The 19421-nt window shown below is 36.5% G+C and overlaps 1 pseudogene; it reads right to left on the bottom strand.

Annotated features, from left to right (window-relative positions):
- Positions 1-2044: 2044 nt before the first annotated feature.
- Positions 2045-19421, bottom strand: part of LOC699539 (phosphoserine aminotransferase pseudogene) — a 151625-nt pseudogene continuing 134248 nt past the window's right edge.

Here is a 19421-nt window from a genome sequence, read left to right as displayed (position 1 = left end):
AATGAAATGAAGAAAATTAAGAAATAAAGATCAAACTGAAGAATGGATCTCAAGGAACTTTTAATTTATTAAGAATTGAACAATAATTATTGATAACCTAATATTAAATAATTCCCAGTTAAAATATCTTCCCAAGTTATTATTTACCACATTACCTGGTTAGTTTACTACTTATTATAATAAAAACATTTTTTATAATCTGAAATAATGCTATTTTGTTTTTTAGAGGTTTTATTTTATATCTTACTGCTGGCTCCACATGGGAAATAAGTTGCATCATGCAGATTTCTGTTTTATTTATACAGTTTGGAATCAATGGCACTTAATTCATGGTCAGACAGAGAATAGGTAGTCAAATATTCTAATGAAATAATTAATGACTGTATTAATTATGTAAAGTTCCTTGCACATGTTCTTGGAAAATAATGCAACTTTGTTTTTAGTGTAGGAGAATTTCAATTGCCTGCCTTTAATATAATCTGGATTTGTAACATATAGGGCAGATATGTATACCTTAACTTCGGTATTCTACCTGTATTTATTTCATTTTCTTCTCATGTTCAAGGCAGACTATTATTTTCATTCTTTTCTCTTATTCAGGTATTTTGTCATGTCTCTATTTTCTTACTTTGAGGTGATTGGTGTTTTTAGGATTTTTATTTCTAAATGTAAAGAGCAATTGGGTTGGGGAAGACTAGTTTTTAAGAGAAAGAGTTAGCAAGAGAAAGTTCTATAAATTCATGGATGCTGTGATACTCACAGATACTCTCCAGAAATAAGATTTATTGTTCAGTCCTCTACTCTCAGCACTCTTTAGGAATTGTTTCAGTTGAAGAGAGTCGTCTGACTCAGGGTCGTAGCCTCTCCATACTATTTTTGGAACTCTTCACATGTTTTTATGAGGTTCCTTTAAGATCACTTGATTTGTCTCTTTGTCCATTCATTTTGTTTTCCTCTCCGTTCTAGAGGAATTAATTCAAGCACACTTCAAAATATAACTACTGCACGCAAAACTTCATTTTACACTCTGCTTTCAGGGGAAACCAACTTGGAAATGTTAACACAGCGTTTTTGTCAGAAAGAAAACACTTAGATGAGATTTTGAACTGAATTAAATCTCTCCCATCTGGAAATGAGGATTCCATAACCACGGTGTGGAGCAGAGAGCTCCTGACCCAAGGTAGCAGTGCAATTGTTAACATGCTCTCCTGTGATAAACTGGGATGATATAATTGGTGGGGATATGTAAACTGGGTATTGCATCAGTCCTTGGAGAACTATAGGGGAAATAATAATACTGAGTACAGTAGAATTGCTCTGTTTAATTACTTTGGGAAAAAATAACAAAAAACAGAGAAATTAATTGGTAACTAATGCTAACCGTAAAGGTAAAAGCCAAGTCTCCTTATTATTGTGCAAAGAAGATCTCATCTTCTACATTGGGTAGGAAGAGAAAGATGAGGACCAGGTCCATACTTAATTGTAAGAATACTTGACCTCTAAAGAAAGTCCCATGGTTGAATATTCACACAGAAACTCTGGGAAATGGGGCAGAAACACTGGTGGAATGGCTTCTAGAAATATCAAAATGTACTAGCACATACAGACTGCAGTAAGCAGAATAATGTCCACAAAAGATATTCTAAGCTCCTAAACCTTTGGTATGTTTGGTTGTATAGAAAAGGGGAATTAATGCTTCTGACAAGATTAAGATTGTTAATAAGTTGACCTCTAAGAGGTTATCCTAAATTACCTTGGTAGGCATAATGTAATCACAAGAGACTTTAAAAGTGAAAAAAGAAAAGCAACAAGAAGATTTCTTAAAATGCTTCCAGTTCAAGTCAGAATTAAGGTGAATATTAGGTCCCACCAGTTTTACAGAGCTGTAGATGTTTTGCTGTTGTTCTTTCAAAAAAGAAGAATCTACAATAAACATGTTCATTTGAGAAAAATATTGTGTTTGTTAACTTTTTATAGCCATTCCCAAGTTACTTTAAACTTTGTATGTTGTTCAAGAACAGAGTATATCCTGGTTAGGATGTGTTCATAGCTGATGTATCTCTAAAAAATTTTTCATGAAGGCAGCTAGCTTCTGAACATCTTCAGTAGTGACAGCATTATACAGAGAGGCCCTGATACCTCCCACACACCTATGCCCTTCCAAGGACAACATATTGAGTTCAAGAGCTTTATCAATAAATCGTTTTTTCTAAAGCATCATTTCCTTTGGCATTGCCTACGCGTAATGGAATATTCATCTTGCTTCTATTTCCGGGCTCCACTGGACATACGTAGAATCCTTAAGAATTATCAGTAATCTCATAAATCATTTGGGATTTGATGGAGCTAAGCTGCTCCATGGCCGCGGTAGCTCCATTGTTTTTAATCCACTCCAGGACCATGACGTAGATGCTGAAACATGGAGGCGTGTTGTACAAGGAGCTGTTTCCAGCTTGCGCTTTGTATTCCAGGACCGAGGGGCACTCTCGGAGGGCAAATCCCAGCAGGTCATCGTGGACAATCACCACGGTGACCCCAGCAGAGCCAACATTCTTCTGAGCACCAGCAAATTGCCTTTGTTGCTACTTCTTCTAGTTAGATTTCAAACTTGCCTGTGGACTTAATAATGCAAGTTGCAATTTATTATTTCTGGAGTCATGGTAACACACAGCATAGAGGGTAGGTTGGGCCCTCTAGGTGCTGAATCTAGACATCTGTGGGGTCTCCTGGGTTCAGCGGCTGTTGATTCAAGGTCAACATTGACCATTGGAGGAGTGGTTTAAGAGGAGTTAAAGCAAAGGGCAAACTGTAGATCGATCTTTATACTGTTATTACAAGAGAAGTGACATACTTTATATATGTTTATATTAGCCAGGTCTGTTTTTAATACTATATACTTTATACTTCTATACGTTTTTATTTATAATAATACTGTTATCACTGATACATGTAGACACTTTTAGAATTTATTAAATCCTTGACCTTGTGCATTATTCCATTAGCAACAGTTACACCCCATCCCCAGTCTTCCTCTTCCTCTTTTTAAGCTGTTTTATGAAAAAGGTCTAGAAGTTCTTGATTCATTTTTACCATTCTTTCCAAAGGTAGAAGAGAAAGTTGATTGGTTGGTTGTTTTTCAGTTACGCCATTAAACTAAACATTAAACATTTCTATTAAATTACCTTATCCTTTGTTCTCTTGACTGCTTTCTTTGTAATGTTTGATGACAAGAGAGATACTTTGCTGAAAAGTCTTTTCCCTAGTGTTTATCTATAGTCAGTATTTTATGTTGAATATGTAAAGAACATTAAAGTCCTAAAACATCTGAAAAAAAAAAAGTGAAAGAAGAAAGAACCACATAGATGGTAGCATGGGAATTTGGGCAATGGTGCTGCTAGGTTATGGGTCAAGAAATGCAAGCTTGCTCTTGAAGTTGGAAAATGCAAGAAAACTTATTTTACTAGAGCCTGCAGAAGAACGTAACCTTGCCAACAATCTGATTTTAGCCCAGTGAGACCCTATTCAGACTTCTGACCCCTAGAAATGTAAGATAAATCTGCATCGTTTTAAGACCTCAAAATATGGGTAACTTGTTATAGTAGCAGTAGGAAACTAATACACTCACTGAGATGCCAAGGTGGCTGTGGCAGATGTGGCAGAAGGAATTAAAAGGCAGCAATTTGCTTGCAATTATATTCTGTGTAAGATATCAGGAGTTTGATTTGAGACTATTGCAATAAGGTGAATATCAACATAAGGCAAGTCACAAAGAGCATTTTAATTTTTAAGTGTATATAAAACTTAGGTTGAGTAGATACACATGGACACAAAGATAGAAACAGCAAACACTGGGACTCCTATAGTTGGGAGGTTATGGGAAACTGGGCATTGAAAAACTACCTACTGGGTACAATGATAACTATCTGGGTGATGGGTGTACTAGAAGGATGAACTTCACCACTATACCAGTATATTCATGTAATGAACCTGCACATGTATTCTCTGACCCTAAAATTTAAAAAAAGAAAAAAAAAGGTTAGGTTTATACCACACTGTAGTCTAACTGTGCAATGACATTGTGTGGAAATTATGTACATATCTTAATTAAACATATTTCATTGCTAAAAGATGCTAACAATAATCTGAGTCTTCAGCATATTCTAATATTTTCGATGCTGACTGATGAGGGTGATGGTGCTAAAAGTTGAAGTAGTTGTGGCAATTTCTTAAAATAAAATAATGATATTTACAAAACTGGTTTACTCTTCCATTCATGAAAGTTTTCTCTGTAACATATGATACTATTTGACAGCACTTTACCCACAGTGGAATTTTCCATAATTAAAGTCAATCCTCTCCAATCTGCTTTATCAACTCATTTGACTTAATAATATTTTTAATTCTTTGTTGTGGTTTCAATGATGTTCACAGCATTTTTACCAGGAGTATATTCCATCTCAATAAACCACAATCTTTGCTCATCTATGAGAAGTAACTTCTCATGAGTTCAACTTTTATCATGAAATAGAAAAAAAATTAGCCATATCAGGCTCTGCTTTTAGTACTAATTATCTTGCTATTTTCACCACATCTGCAGATATTTCCTCCACTTGAACTGCTCAAAGTCATCCATGAGTATTAGAATCAACTTCTTCCAAACTCATGTAAATGTGGATATTTTTATCTCCTCCTATGAATGAATCACCAAAGTTATTAATGACTCCTACAAAGTGAATCCTTCCAGAAGGTTTTCAGTTTCCTTTGTCCACATTCATTGAAAGAATCCTTTATTAAATAATAAGATTTAAAAGTTATTTTCTGCAATAGATGCAGAAAAGGCTTTTGACAAAATTCAACAGCCCTTCATGCTAAAAACGCTCAATAAATTCGGTATTGATGGAACGTACCTCAAAATAATAAGAGCTATTTATGACAAACCCACAGCCAATATCATACTGAATGGGAAAAAACTGGAAAAATTCCCTTTGAAAACTGGTACAAGACAGGGATGCCCTCTCTCACCACTCCAATTCAACATAGTGTTGGAAGTTCTGGCTAGGCCAATTAGGCAAGAGAAAGAAATCAAGGGTATTCAGCTAGGAAAAGAAGAAGTCAAATTGTCCCTCTTTGCAGATGACATGATTGTATATTTAGAAAACCCCATTATCTCAGCCCAAAATCTCCTTAAGCTGATAAGCAACTTCAGCAAAGTCTCAGGATACAAAATTAATGTGCAAAAATCACAAGCATTCTTATACACCAGTAACAGACAAACAGAGAGCCAAATCAGGAATGAACTTCCATTCACAATTGCTTCAAGGAGAATAAAATACCTAGGAATCCAACTGACAAGGGATGTAAAGGACCTCTTCAAGGAGAACTACAAACCACTGCTCAGTGAAATAAAAGAGGACACAAACAAATGGAAGAACATACCATGCTCATGGATAGGAAGAATCAATATCGTGAAAATGGCCATACTGCCCAAGGTTATTTATAGATTCAATGCCATCCCCATCAAGCTACCAATGAGTTTCTTCACAGAATTGGAAAAAACTGCTTTAAAGTTCATATGGAACCAAAAAAGAGCCCGCATCTCCAAGACAATCCTAAGTCAAAAGAACAAAGCTGGAGGCATCACACTACCTGACTTCAAACTATACTACAAGGCTACAGTAACCAAAACAGCATGGTACTGGTACCAAAACAGAGATATAGACCAATGGAACAGAACAGAGTCCTCAGAAATAATGCCACACATCTACAGCCATCTGATCTTTGACAAACCTGAGAGAAACAAGAAATGGGGAAAGGATTCCCTATTTAATAAATGGTGCTGGGAAAATTGGCTAGCCATAAGTAGAAAGCGGAAACTGGATCCTTTCCTTACTCCTTATACGAAAATTAATTCAAGATGGATTAGAAACTTAAATGTTAGACCTAATACCATAAAAATCCTAGAGGAAAACCTAGGTAGTACCATTCAGGACATAGGCATGGGCAAAGACTTCATGTCTAAAACACCAAAAGCAACGGCAGCAAAAGCCAAAATTGACAAATGGGATCTCATTAAACTAAAGAGCTTCTGCACTGCAAAAGAAACTACCATCAGAGTGAACAGGCAACCTACAGAATGGGAGAAAATTTTTGCAATCTACTCATCTGACAAAGGGGTAATATCCAGAACCTACAAAGAACTCAAACAAATTTACAAGAAAAAAACAAACAACCCCATCAAAAAGTGGGCAAAGGATATGAACAGACATTTCTCAAAAGAAGACATTCATACAGCCAACAGACACATGAAAAAATGCTCATCATCACTGGCCATCAGAGAAATGCAAATCAAAACCACAATGAGATACCATCTCACACCAGTTAGAATGGTGATCATTAAAAAGTCAGAAACAACAGGTGCTGGAGAGGATGTGGAGAAATAGGAACACTTTTACACTGTTGGTGGGATTGTAAACTAGTTCAACCATTATGGAAAACAGTATGGCGATTTCTCAAGGATCTAGAACTAGATGTACCATATGACCCAGCCATCCCATTACTGGGTATATACCCAAAGGATTATAAATCATGCTGCTATAAAGACACATGCACACGTATGTTTATTGCGGCACTATTCACAATAGCAAAGACTTGGAATCAACCCAAATGTCCATCAGTGACAGATTGGATTAAGAAAATGTGGCACATATACACCATGGAATACTATGCAGCCATAAAAAAGGATGAGTTTGTGTCCTTTGTAGGGACATGGATGCAGCTGGAAACCATCATTCTTAGCAAACTATCACAAGAACAGAAAACCAAACACCGCATGTTCTCACTCATAGGAGGGAACTGAACAATGAGAACACTTGGACTCAGGAAGGGGAACATCACACACCGGGGCCTATCATGGGGAGGGGGGAGGGGGGAGGGATTGCATTGGGAGTTATACCTGATGCAAATGGTGAGTTGATGGGTGCAGCACACCAACATGGCACAAGTATACATATGTAACAAACTTGCACGTTATGCACATGTACCCTACAACTTAAAGTATAATAATAATAAATAAATTAAAAGAAAAATAAATAAATAAATAAGTAAATAAAAGTTGAAATTACTCCTCAATTCAAGTGCTGAAGAATGGATATTGTGTTAGCAGGCATGAAACAATATTAATCTCCTTGTGCATCTCCATTAGAGCTCTTGGATGAAGAGCCACATTGTCAATAAATAAGTTCTCTTTTAAAAGGAATCTAATCTAAAGGAGAAATAGGACTCAACAGTGGGCTTAAAATATTCAGTAAACCATGCTGTAAATAAATTAAACATCATCCAGGCTTTGTTGTTCCATTTAAAGAGCAGAGGCAGAGTAGATTTATCAAAATTCTCAAGTGCCCTAGACTTTTCAGAAAGGTAAATGACCATTGGTTTAACTTCAAGTCACCAAATGCATTACCCTGAAGCAAGAGTTAGCCTCTCTCTTTGATGCTTTGAAGATAGGTATTGACTTCTTCTTAGCTATGAAAGCCCAAGATGGCATCTTCTTCCAATAAAAGGCTAATTCATTTACATTAAAAACCTGTTGCCTTGTGTAGCCACCTTTATTAATTAACTTAGCTAGATTTTCTAGATAACTTGTTGCAGCTTCCATATCAGGACTTGCTGCTTAACCTTGAATTTTATGTGATGGAGATTGCTTCTTCCCTTCCACCATGTGAGCCAACATGTGTTTGCTTCAAAGGTTTCTTTTGGCAGCTTCCTTATATTTCTCTGCCATCATAAAATTTAAGAGAGTGGGCCGGGCGCGGTGGCTCAAGCCTGTAATCCCAGCACTTTGGGAGGCCGAGACGGGCGGATCACGAGGTCAGGAGTTCGAGACCATCCTGGCTAACACGGTGAAACCCCGTCTCTACTAAAACATACGAAAAACTAGCCGGGCCAGGTGGCGGGCGCCTGTAGTCCCGGCTACTCGGGAGGCTGAGGCAGGAGAATGGCGTAAAAACCCGGGAGGCGGAGCTTGCAGTGAGCTGAGATCCGGCCACTGCACTCCAGCCTGGGCGACACAGCGAGACTCCGTCTCAAAAAAAAAAAAAAAAAATTTAAGAGAGTGAGGGACTTGCTCTGGATTAAGTTTTGGCTTAAGTGAATATTGTAGCTGATTTGATCTTCCATTCATACCACTACACTTTTTCTATAACAGTAATAAGATTGTTTTTCTTTCTAATTATTAATATGTTCACTGGAGTAGCACATTTAATTTTCTTCAAGAATGTTTCATTGTATTCACAACTTAGCTACTGGCAAAAAAAGGCCTATGGCCTATCTCAGGTTTCAACTTCCTTCCTCACTAGGCTTAATAATTTGTAGCCTTTGATTTATTGGGAGAGAAATGTAACTCTTCCTTTCACTTGAACACTTAGAGGTTATTGTGCAATCACTAATTGGCCTGATTTCAATATTATTGTGTCTTAGGGAATAGGGAGGCCCAGGAAAAGGAAAAGAGACTGGGCTATGGCTAGTCTACGGAGCAGTCAGAACACATTCAATATTTATTGATTAAGTTTTCTATCTTACATAGGTGTGGTTCACAGTTCACTACATATCAAAACAATTACAACAATAGCATCAAATATCACTGACCAAAGGTCATCTTAACAGATAATAATAATAAAAACTTTGATGTATTGCAAAGTTACCAAAATGTGACACAGAGACACAAGTGAGCCAGGGCTGTTGAAAAAATGGTGCCGATAGACATGCTTAATGCAAGATTGCCATAAACCTTCAATTTATAAAAAATACAGTGTTTGTGAAACACAGACAAGGTCTACTTATATGTCAATGAGAAAGTAATATCCTTACTAACAGGGTCACTGATTGCTTTTTTTAGGGGTTTTCTTGATGTAAAAAAAAAGTTTGTTTTTTTTTTTTTTTTTTTTTTTTTCTTTTTGTTCGTTTTAACATCAGGAAATAACTTGGCTCTCTGAGTGCAAAGATTAAGTGCCATCATTTGATCAAAAAAAAAAAAAAAAAAAAAAAGTTATCCGGTGATATTCAAACATCAGAAGTCAGGCTGACTCAATTTTTGTTATTGGACGCAACATCACAGTGGCAGCCATAGGAGCCTAAGTTGCATAGAGTTATAATTTTTTTTTTAATAAAAGACAATTTTCCTAATGGCAAGATAGATGAGCAACCAGTGAGATTATGAGTATTCACACTCTATAATCAAGAAAGAAAGAAGAACCTATGACTGAAAAAGGTAGACATTTTCAAAAGATAGCCACAATTTCATCATACAGACTCCAGAACTCAGACAGTTTTGGGATTCAAAACACATTAACTGAAGGATCAGTCAGAACCCCAGGAGGAAGGACTGACAATACCACAGCCATTGTGCACAGTGATGGTTCCTCGGTCCTTCCTGGAAGGGACCAGTAGTCATTTTACTTGCATGGTTATATACTGAGAAAACGGACAACATAAAATGTTTTCAAAACCATTAGACAAGGGCTTGAGCTAATATTGATAGTCAGCATTCAAGCTGTCATTGTGACTTCTCGGTCAGAGTGGAGACAACTGTGGGTGAGGCGATGAGTAGAGTCTGGCCTAGGTCCTCATGGTGGATCCAAAGCTTCTAAGGCCACAATCCAATAGTCATTTCCCTGGTTGCTAAATGTATAGTTGGAACTAACATACTTGATACTTCCACAATTCCTACATTTGCTCTTTGGCCTGTGTGGGGTGAGAGCTGTCTTAATGTGAAAGGACAACAGAAAGTTTTTTAAACTGTTCTTCTATTATATAAGATAGTAAATATAAAAATATCACAAACTGAAATGTGTGGCAGAAATAAGTGTTATTTTTAAATACCTAAACTAAAGAATACAAGTGAAGTGTCCTCATTTTATCACCTGTTAATTCACCAGCCTGGCCTGTGCAAAGACCAGCTGAATTCAAGGATGACAGCAGACTCCTTTAATCTCAAGCAAGTAATAAACTCAATTCAGCTGTAGCTGTTCTGCCAGATGATAGATAATCTGTAGAACAGATTAACATAGGCTAACATACAGGATGTGAACCATTGACCTGGTAAATATGTTTGTTATCACCTTTGTCCAAAAACAGTTTGCTTTGACTTAGATTAAAAGCAGTTTGCATTCACGTGAAAAGGTCAATGGTATACAATTATAGCCTTCACTCAGGGCCATGATAACTCTTCTTTCCTTTGTTATAATCTAGAGACCTAGAACCACTGGATGTTTTGCAGAAGCGTCACTATATCAATTGCATTAAAATAATAATCCCAGATGAGAAAGAAATGCTAGTACATTAATGTCCTTTGTGGAAACATGCCCTTCAAGGCATGTGCATGCCTTATACTAGAGAGCATAAGAAAGCTGCACAATGCCTAGTAGGCCTATCTGGGTTCTGAAGGCAGCATACTCTATACTAGGAATACTGTTTCGATCAGACAGGATGAATACCAGCTTTAAATGAAGTCTAGAGGTTGCATAGCATGAGCAGGTTATGGTACAAAATACCCAGCTACTTAGAGCAATATGATGCAATATGACCCTATGGTATTAGAGCATCAATAAAGGAATTCCAATGACTCCCACTAGAGTTCTGGAATGAAACTACATTATGTGTATCAGAGAATTACAAAACTTTCAGAAAACTATTGGCATTCTCCTGGACCTTGATAAATACAGAGAGTCTAACTATGGTATAACAAATGACCATGTGGCCAGAGCTGCCAATAATGAGCTGATTAATGTCAGATCCACCAAGTCACAGGTCATGTAGACTGGTAACAGTTGAATAACCCATTGTAAGATTGCAGTGGTATATCCTGGATATCACCTGAGAAGTACCAGAGGGCATAAGAAAGCTATATGTTCAGGTGGTCCAGGACAATCACATCAATCACCTCTGTAGTTAATCTCTGAGGGTGCTCACATTTATGCCACAGGGAGGCTCCCTATGACCAGCTAATAGAAGAGGAAGAATTCATAGCTTGGTTCATAAATGTGTTGGTTTAGTGCATGGGGTGGCTTTGAAATACTATGGCAAGAATAAATTTTCCCAAAAGGGAAAACCTTGGATATTTTGACTAGTCATTCACTTCGAATAGAAACAAAACTTGAATTTAGAATAGTCATTGAATCACAATGTTATTCCTATTAAACTACCATAGACATTCTTTACATAACTAGAAAAAAAAAAAAACACTCTGTTTTGAAATTTGTTTATTTATTTATTTTTTGAGATGGGGTCTCACTCTGTCACCCAGCCTGCAGTGCAGTGGTGCAATCTCGGTTCACTGCAACCTCTGCCCCCCAGGTTCAAGCAATTCTCCTGTCTCAGGCTCCCGAGTAGCTGGTATTACAGGACAAAAGAGAGCCCAAATACCCAAGGCAATCCTGAGCAAAAAGTACAAAGCTGGAGGCATCATGCAACCAGCCTTCAAACTATACTACAAGGTTATAGTAACCAAAACAGCATGGAACTGGTACAAAAACAGACACATGGACCAATGGAAGAATAGAGAACCCAGAAATAAGACCGCACACCTACAACTATCTGATCTTCGACAAACTTGATGAAAACAAACAGTGGGGAAAGGATTTCCTATTCAATAAATGGTGCTGGTATAACTGGTTCACCATATGTGTAAGATTAAAACTAGACCCCTTATTTTTAGTATATGCAAAAATTAACTCAAGATGAATTGAAGAGTTAAATGTAAAACCAAAAAGTATAAAAACTCTGGTAGGCAACCTAGGCAATATCATTCAGGGTATAGGCATGGGCCAAGATATCATGAAAAAGTTGCCAAAAGCAATTGCAACAAAAGCAAAAGTTGACAAATGGGATCCAATTAAATAAAAGAGCTTCTACACACACACACACAAAATAACAAAGTAAACAGAAAAGCTAGAAAATGAGATAATTTTTTTTTTTTTGCAATCCATTCTTCTGACAAAGGTCTATAAGGAACTTAAATAAATTTAAAGAATAAACAAATAACCCCATTAAAAAGTGGACAAAGGACATGAAGAGACACTTTTCAAAAGAAGACATATATGCGGCCAACAAACATATGAAAAAAGCTCAACATCATTGATCATTAGAGAAATGCAAATCAAAACCACAATGAGGCTGGGTGCTGTGGCTCATGCCGTAATCCCAGCAGTTTGAGAGGCCGAGGTGGGTGGATTACCTGAGGTCAGGAGTTTGAGACCAGCCTGGCCAACATAGTGAAAGCCCATCTCTGCTAAAAATACAAAAATTATCCAGGCATGTTGGTACATGCTTGTAGTTCCAGTTATTCAGGAGGCTGAGGCAGGAGAATCACTTGAACCTGGGAAGTGGAGATTGCCTTGAGCTAAGATCGTGCCACAGCACTCCAACCTGGGCAACAGAGCAAGACTCCATCTCAAAAAAAAAAAAAAAAAGAAAAGAAAAAAAGAAAAATGAGGTATCATCTCACACCAGTCAGAATGGCTGTTATTGAAAAGTCGAGAGACAACGAATCAAATGCTGGTGAGGTTTTGGAGAAAACGGAACCGTTTTACACTGTTGGTTGCACGGTAAACTAGTTTAGCCATTGTGGAAGACAGTATGCCAATTTCTCAAAGACCTAAAACAGAAATACCATTTGACCCAGCAATCCCATTACTGGGTATACAACCAAAGGAGTATAACTCATTCTGTTATAAAGACACATGCACATACATGTTCATTGCTGAACTATTCACAATAACAAAGACAAGGAATCAACCTAAATGCCCATCAATGATAGGATGGATTAAAAAAAAAATGCGGTACATATACACCATGAAATACTATGCAGTCATAAAAAAGAATGAGATCATGTCCTTTGATGAAATATGGGTGGACCTGGAAGCCACTATCCTTAGCAAACTAATGTAGAAATAAAAACCAGATACCACATGTTATCACCTATAAGTGGGAGCTAAATGATGAGAACACATGGACACATAGAGGGGAACAACACACACTGGAGCCTTTAAGAAGATGGACGGTGGGAGGAGGGAGAGGATCAAGAAAAATAACTAATGGGTGCTAGGCTTAATACCTGAGTGATGAAATAATCAGTAGAGCAAACCCCCATGACACAAGTTAACCTATGTAACAAACCTGTACTTGTACCCCTGAACTTAAAATAAAAGTGAAAAAAGAAAAAGACTATGCACCGAATCAGGAGCAGTGGCGAATGTTTTGGCTGGTTGGTCAAGTCCTGGAAGGAGAGCTTGTAAGACTGAAGGAAGGTGATCTCTAGTAGAGATATATGGATGGACTTATATTTCTTGTTTGCAATAACTCAGAATTTAAGAGGGATGGGTAGTGGAATATAATACCATAATGGGAAATATATATATATACATTTTAATGGAGGTAATTTATCAACAGGAGGGAGTATTTACTTCTTATTTAGAAGAAGAATAGTTTTTTGGGGGAAAAGACTGAAGGTTGTGAAGTCAGCATTCTTTTTTGTAGCTGTATCAGCTGTGTCATCAGCATGTAGAATATGTCTGGTATACAACAGGTACTTGGTAAATACTTGTTAAAATACTTGTTGAATAATATAAACATGCAAAATATATCACCAAGAGGGAAGTATATGGAATAAAATTATGTAAAATTTCAAAAAAAATGTAATAATGTTCAATTGATGATTAAAATGATGGGTTACTGGCAGTTTGTAATTGAGTCAACTTAAAGAAGTTAAGTTACTTAATGTCACCAAGATTCTATTTATTTAATTTATTTTGTAAAATGTAATTATGGATTATATTCACCTCATTTTTTTATATAAATATGTGATTGCATCTAAATGCATCTAAGCCTACTAGTGTTGATTTAGTAAATGCTTAAGAAAATTTAACCATTTCATAAAGTTATTCATGAAATTGTTGCAAATAAATTGTAATTTATACATAAAAAAATCAGTGTCTCAGTGTTTATTCTGGTATTTGCCAATACATAGCAGTATGCTTTCACTCAGCAGGAAAAAGATACATCAAATGACTGTCTCTATTTAAAGATTAAGTGAAAACTGGGAGGGTAAAGAGCTAATTTCATACTCAGTTGATTGTATTTTTTCACTTTAATATATGCTTATTGCTTATTGCTTCTGGTACACTTGAGCATGTAAATCTGTTCATTATATTTACACACTGATTCAAGAGCTAAAAGACAAATGACAGAGATTTAAACAAAGTGAGTGAAAAACCAAATTCTCCTCGTGCTGATGTATGCTTTTACTCACATAAATGCCAAATGCATTAGCTGAAGTGAGGCTGCGAGGATCTTTATTAATATTTACATCTGTTGTTGCAGATGTAGATAAAATATCTTTTTTTTAATTTTAGAAAAAGACTAGTAAATGACGTACTTTAAAAAAAATCTTCATTTTGAAATACTTTTCTGCATTTCTCTACATTTTTATATTCACTGTTAACTATATACATATTTAAATATACAAATTACTATATGCCACAGTTTTTAAAAGCATTTCAACAGTTAATATAAGAAAGGAAACAGTGAAGTTTTTGTTTAAAATACAAAAGAATCAATTCATATTGATCTGAGTAATTTGACATTTTTGAAGAATAATTTATCTACTTCTTTACTTGACTAAGACAAAGACTTATTCTCTTCGTTCAGTTCTCCAACCTTTTCCTTATTAAAAAATTTCATAAATTAAAGAAATAGGAATGTATATATGTTCATTTTATGATGAGTTGTCTAAAGCCAGTGTGTGAAGATGTTACAACCATCGTTATTTTTAAAAGGACTCTAATTGTGTACACTTCAATTTCCTGATTTCAAATCATTCCTAGGTTTTAGAATAATGTGTAGGTCATTTAAGATTTCTTATTAAATTATTAATACACATACAAGCTCAAAAATATTATGAATGTTAGTAGTCATCAAATTCCTAAAATATACATTAATACAGCAATTTCTAATTGGTAAATCATTTATTTTTATAGAAAATATTTTTGCTGTGCATTTAAAATGCAGCCTATAAGGAGGGAGAAGGAGAAATAATTTTCATTCCAGTTGATTCGGCAACTCTTAAAAGAGTCAGCATGTCTGAGAATTTGTTTCTCCTGCAACCAACCTCTACTGATAATCTTTTACTTGACAGCATTTCTAACAAGCCAATTCTTTCCAAATGCATGTTCTGCTTAAATGCTAGTCATTCTCTGCAGCCAGGATATTATGAAAGATTACTTTTTAGCATGTCTTTACCTACAATGAGAATAAATATGTTTTATTTTTAATTCAGTTTTAAATTTGTGAAAGTTGAATATGCGAATTGGGTCATTCTGGCCATACTCAATTAAATCAGAGTTGAGAGGCCAGGGATAAAGCACTCAGGACACAAAGCACAGCTTCAGAAATTGAATTCTCTGCAAGCCCAGCATCTGAAACTACCTGCTGTAACTCTAAGGCCGGTTTGACCTAGTGACTGCTAACATGACCTGCCGTGACTCTAAGATTAATTTTACCTACCACTGCAACTGGACAACAGAGCTTGCCAGCACCCAAAAGCTTCTCTAGTGACAATAAGCTTTGTTTTTAAAACAATATGTAACATTCCTTTGACTCCAAACTTTTCTTTGTTCTTCAGACATACGAAAGACCAACAAGTCTGTGTGTGTGCCCTGAATTGTAATTCTTTAAGTCCCAAATAAAATGTTAAGTTTAGAGATGCATTCTCTCATTTTATTTTGGCATCAACAAATTATTCATTTGAGGAAAAGTTATTTAGAATGCTTGAGAATTAGGTGGGGTTGAAAATTAGATTTTAAATTATATTGATCATCATGTAGGTAAATGACTTTGTTTTGGAAGGCAGAACACAAAAAGAAGTTTTACTCTTTTTTTGACCTTTAGGAAATTGGGGGTAAAAGTTATTAGATTGGTAAGTGCAGTAATTGCATTAAAAGTAATGGCAAAACCACAATTGCTTTTGCACTGATCTAATACATATCTAGAAATTCTCAGTAAGTAAGAGACCTGAAATGGAAAGAGGTGAAGCTGTGCACAAGTATTTAGCTGAACTGCTTGGAGAGGAATCCTGGCTCTAAGTGGTAGATGCTCCTTCTCCTGAATTGGCCCAGAAGTGGCAAGGCCTTCAGAAATCAAGTTAGAATAGTAGTGAAGCAAAGCTTGACACCAGAGGATACAGTCTGGTGTCTGATTCTAGGAAACAAAATGAAAAAAAGGTCTCCAAGAAATTGAGACTCTTACCAGTAGAATCCACATTTTCTACCTGAAACCGTCCTATATTAGCTACATAGGTAAGTTAATCTTCCTTATAAAACAGAGGCATTTGTGAAGGAAAGAAATATAGAACGATATTTAGTAAGACAAGGCAAATAGTAAACAGCTCAAACTAAAATATCTTAGCATCATTAATACATAATTTCACTAAGCAAATATTTATATTATCTTTACTAAAGGATATTCTTACTGATACCCTTATCAGATTCCATGAAGAATGCTGGGAACATGGTGGTAAACAAAAATATCCTGCCCTTTCCTTTAATAGCTTATATTATAATGAGGGACAAAGTTGAACAAGTGTATAAATAAGATGGTTCCAAAACATGTTATGTTTTGTAAACAGAGTAAATAGGATGAGTTAATAGTGACCCTGGGTGTAAAGCAACCAAGGGCAAAACTAAGAAAGAGCATTCAAATAAGGTGAAAGCTAGTGCAAAATCACAACATGTAAAATCTACTACAGGATCCTGGAGAAAGACAGTGTAGTTGGAATATAGTCAGTGAGTGTAACTTTAGCCGAAACCTTCAGCATGTAAGAGAATCTTATAGGTCCTGGTAATCAGTTTAATTTGGCAAGCAATGGAGAAACCTCTAAATATTTTTTAAAGGAACATCATCTAATATTATATTTTAAAAATAAGTTATCTAACTTCTGTGTGAATTAATTTTAAGGAATGGTGATAAGAAGATTATTCCATTGAAACCAATTGTGAGGATAATACAGTTATCCAGATGATATCTGGTTAAGGGTAGGGCCATGAAGGTAGAGAGAAGTGGAAGGAATTTGAGATTTCAGAGAAAGAGCTTGTGAACTTGTTAATGAATTATACACGGGCTCCAGAAATGGGAGAATCAAGGATGATTCCCATATTTGTGACTTAAGAAATGGTAGATTGGTTTTGGAAATTACAGTTTCTCATTTGGAAGTTTTTGGTTTAAAGTTATGATTAGACAACCTAGGGAAATTGTTAAGTAGTTACACATACTGATATGAAGTAACACTGGAGTAATATTTACCTACATGTGTATATGTATTATTTTTGCTTTATTCTTCCTTAGTTTCTAAGTGAAGTTTATTTTGAAAATTATAGCTCATCATTTAATAACAGAATGGAATGAAAAAAAGACAATTAAAAGAAAGGTTATTTTTTTCTGCACACCTATACTTGCAGAGCTAAGAATGTTAGAACACCTCTGGAGAGCAGTAATTACAGTTTAAGCAACATTATCCTGAAATATGGTGGTGAAAACCTGATATCATTTACAATGAGTTCCCTGAAGTCATATAGTTATTGAATCATGATTACAGACTGTATCTTATTATGGATCTGGAATGTCCTCATTTACTTCTTTTGTAAACCATTATTAAACTGTCATTGGTATTAATATTTACTCACATTTACCCCATCTTTCACAAATAGAAATAGTAAATCTCTCTTGTACCCTCACTGTATGATAGTTTGATTGTGTTCTCACCAAAATTTCATCTCGAATTGTAGCTCCCATAATCCCCATGTGTCATGGGAGGGACCCAATGGGAAGTAATGTAATTATGGAGGGGGGTAACTTTCCCAAGTTGTTCTTGTGATAGTTAATAAGTCTCATGACATCTGGTGGTTTTATAAAGGGCAGTTCCCCTTCACACACTCTTGTCAGCCACCATGGAAGATGTGCCTTTGCTCTTCCTTCATCTTCCTCCATGATTGTGAGGCCTCCCCAGCCATATATAACTGTGACTGCATTAAACCTCCTTTCCTTTATAAATATCCAGCCTCAGGTATGTCTTTATTAGCAGTGTGAACAACTAATACAGCAAATTGGTTCTGAAAGAGTGGAGTGCTGCTGTAAAGATACCTGGCAATGTGGAAGCGACTTTGGAACTAGTTAGCAGGCAGAAGTTGGAACAGTTTGGAGGGCTCATAAAAAGATAGAAAATTGTGGAAAAGTGTGGAACTTCCTGGAGACTTGGAGGGCTCAGAAGACAGGGAGATGTAGGAAAATTGGAACTTCTTAGAGATTTGTTGAATGTCTTTGACCAAAATGCTGACAGTGATATGGATGATAAAGTCCAGGTTGAGGTGATCTCAGATTGATATGAGGAACTTGTTGGGAATTGAAGCAAAGTGACTTTTGTTATGTTTTAGCAAAGAGACTGCTGGTATTTTGCTCCTGCCCTAGAGATCTGAGGAACTTTGAACTTGAGAGAGATGATTCAGGGTATCTGACAGAAAAAAATTTCTAAATGACAAAGTGTTCAAGAGGAAGCAGAGCATAAAAGTTTGGAAAATTTGCAGCCTGTTAATGCAATAGATAAAACAACTTTATGGGGAGAAATTCAAGCCTGCTGCAGAAATTTACATAAGTAATAAGAAGCTGAATGTTAATCAACAAGACAATGGGGGAAAATGTCTCCAGGTCATGTCAGACTTTCACAGCAGCCCTTCCCATCACAGTCTCAGAGGCCTAGGAGGGACATATGGTCTCTTGGGCTGAGCCCAGGGCACTCCTATCTGTTCAGCCTTAGGACATGGTGCCCTGCACTCCAGCTGCTTCAGCTCCAACGTGGCTAAAAGGGGTCAATGAACAGCTTAGACTCTTGCTTCAGAAAGTGTAAGCCCCAAGCTTTGGTGGCTTACTTGTGGTATTAGGCTTGCAGGTGCACAAAAGTAAAGTACTGAGGTTTGGAAACCTCCACCTAGATTTCAGTGGATGTATGGAAGTGCCTGGATGTCCAGGCAGAAATTTGTGGCAGGGGTGGAGCCCTCATGGAGAACCTCTGCTAGGTCAGTTGAAGCTCCTACACAGAGTCACCAGTGGAGTACTGCCTAGTGGAGCTATAAGAAGACGGCCACCATCCTCTAGACCCCACAATAGTAGATTCGCCAACAACTTGCATTGTATGCCTGGAAAACCTGGACACTCAATGTCAGCCTGTGAAAGTAGTCAGGAGGAGGGCTGTACCCTGCAAATCCACAGGGGCAGAGCTGCCTAAGGCTGTGGAAGCCCACCTCTTGCATCAGTGTGACCTGGATGTGAGACATGAAGTCAAAGGAGATCGTTTTTGAACTTTAAGGTTTAAAGACTGCATA

Source organism: Macaca mulatta, chromosome 2, assembly GCF_049350105.2.
Source record: "Macaca mulatta isolate MMU2019108-1 chromosome 2, T2T-MMU8v2.0, whole genome shotgun sequence".
Taxonomy (NCBI): Eukaryota; Metazoa; Chordata; class Mammalia; order Primates; family Cercopithecidae; genus Macaca; species Macaca mulatta.
The sequence above is the reverse complement of the archived record's forward strand: the minus strand, read 5'-3'. Positions and strand labels throughout refer to the sequence as shown.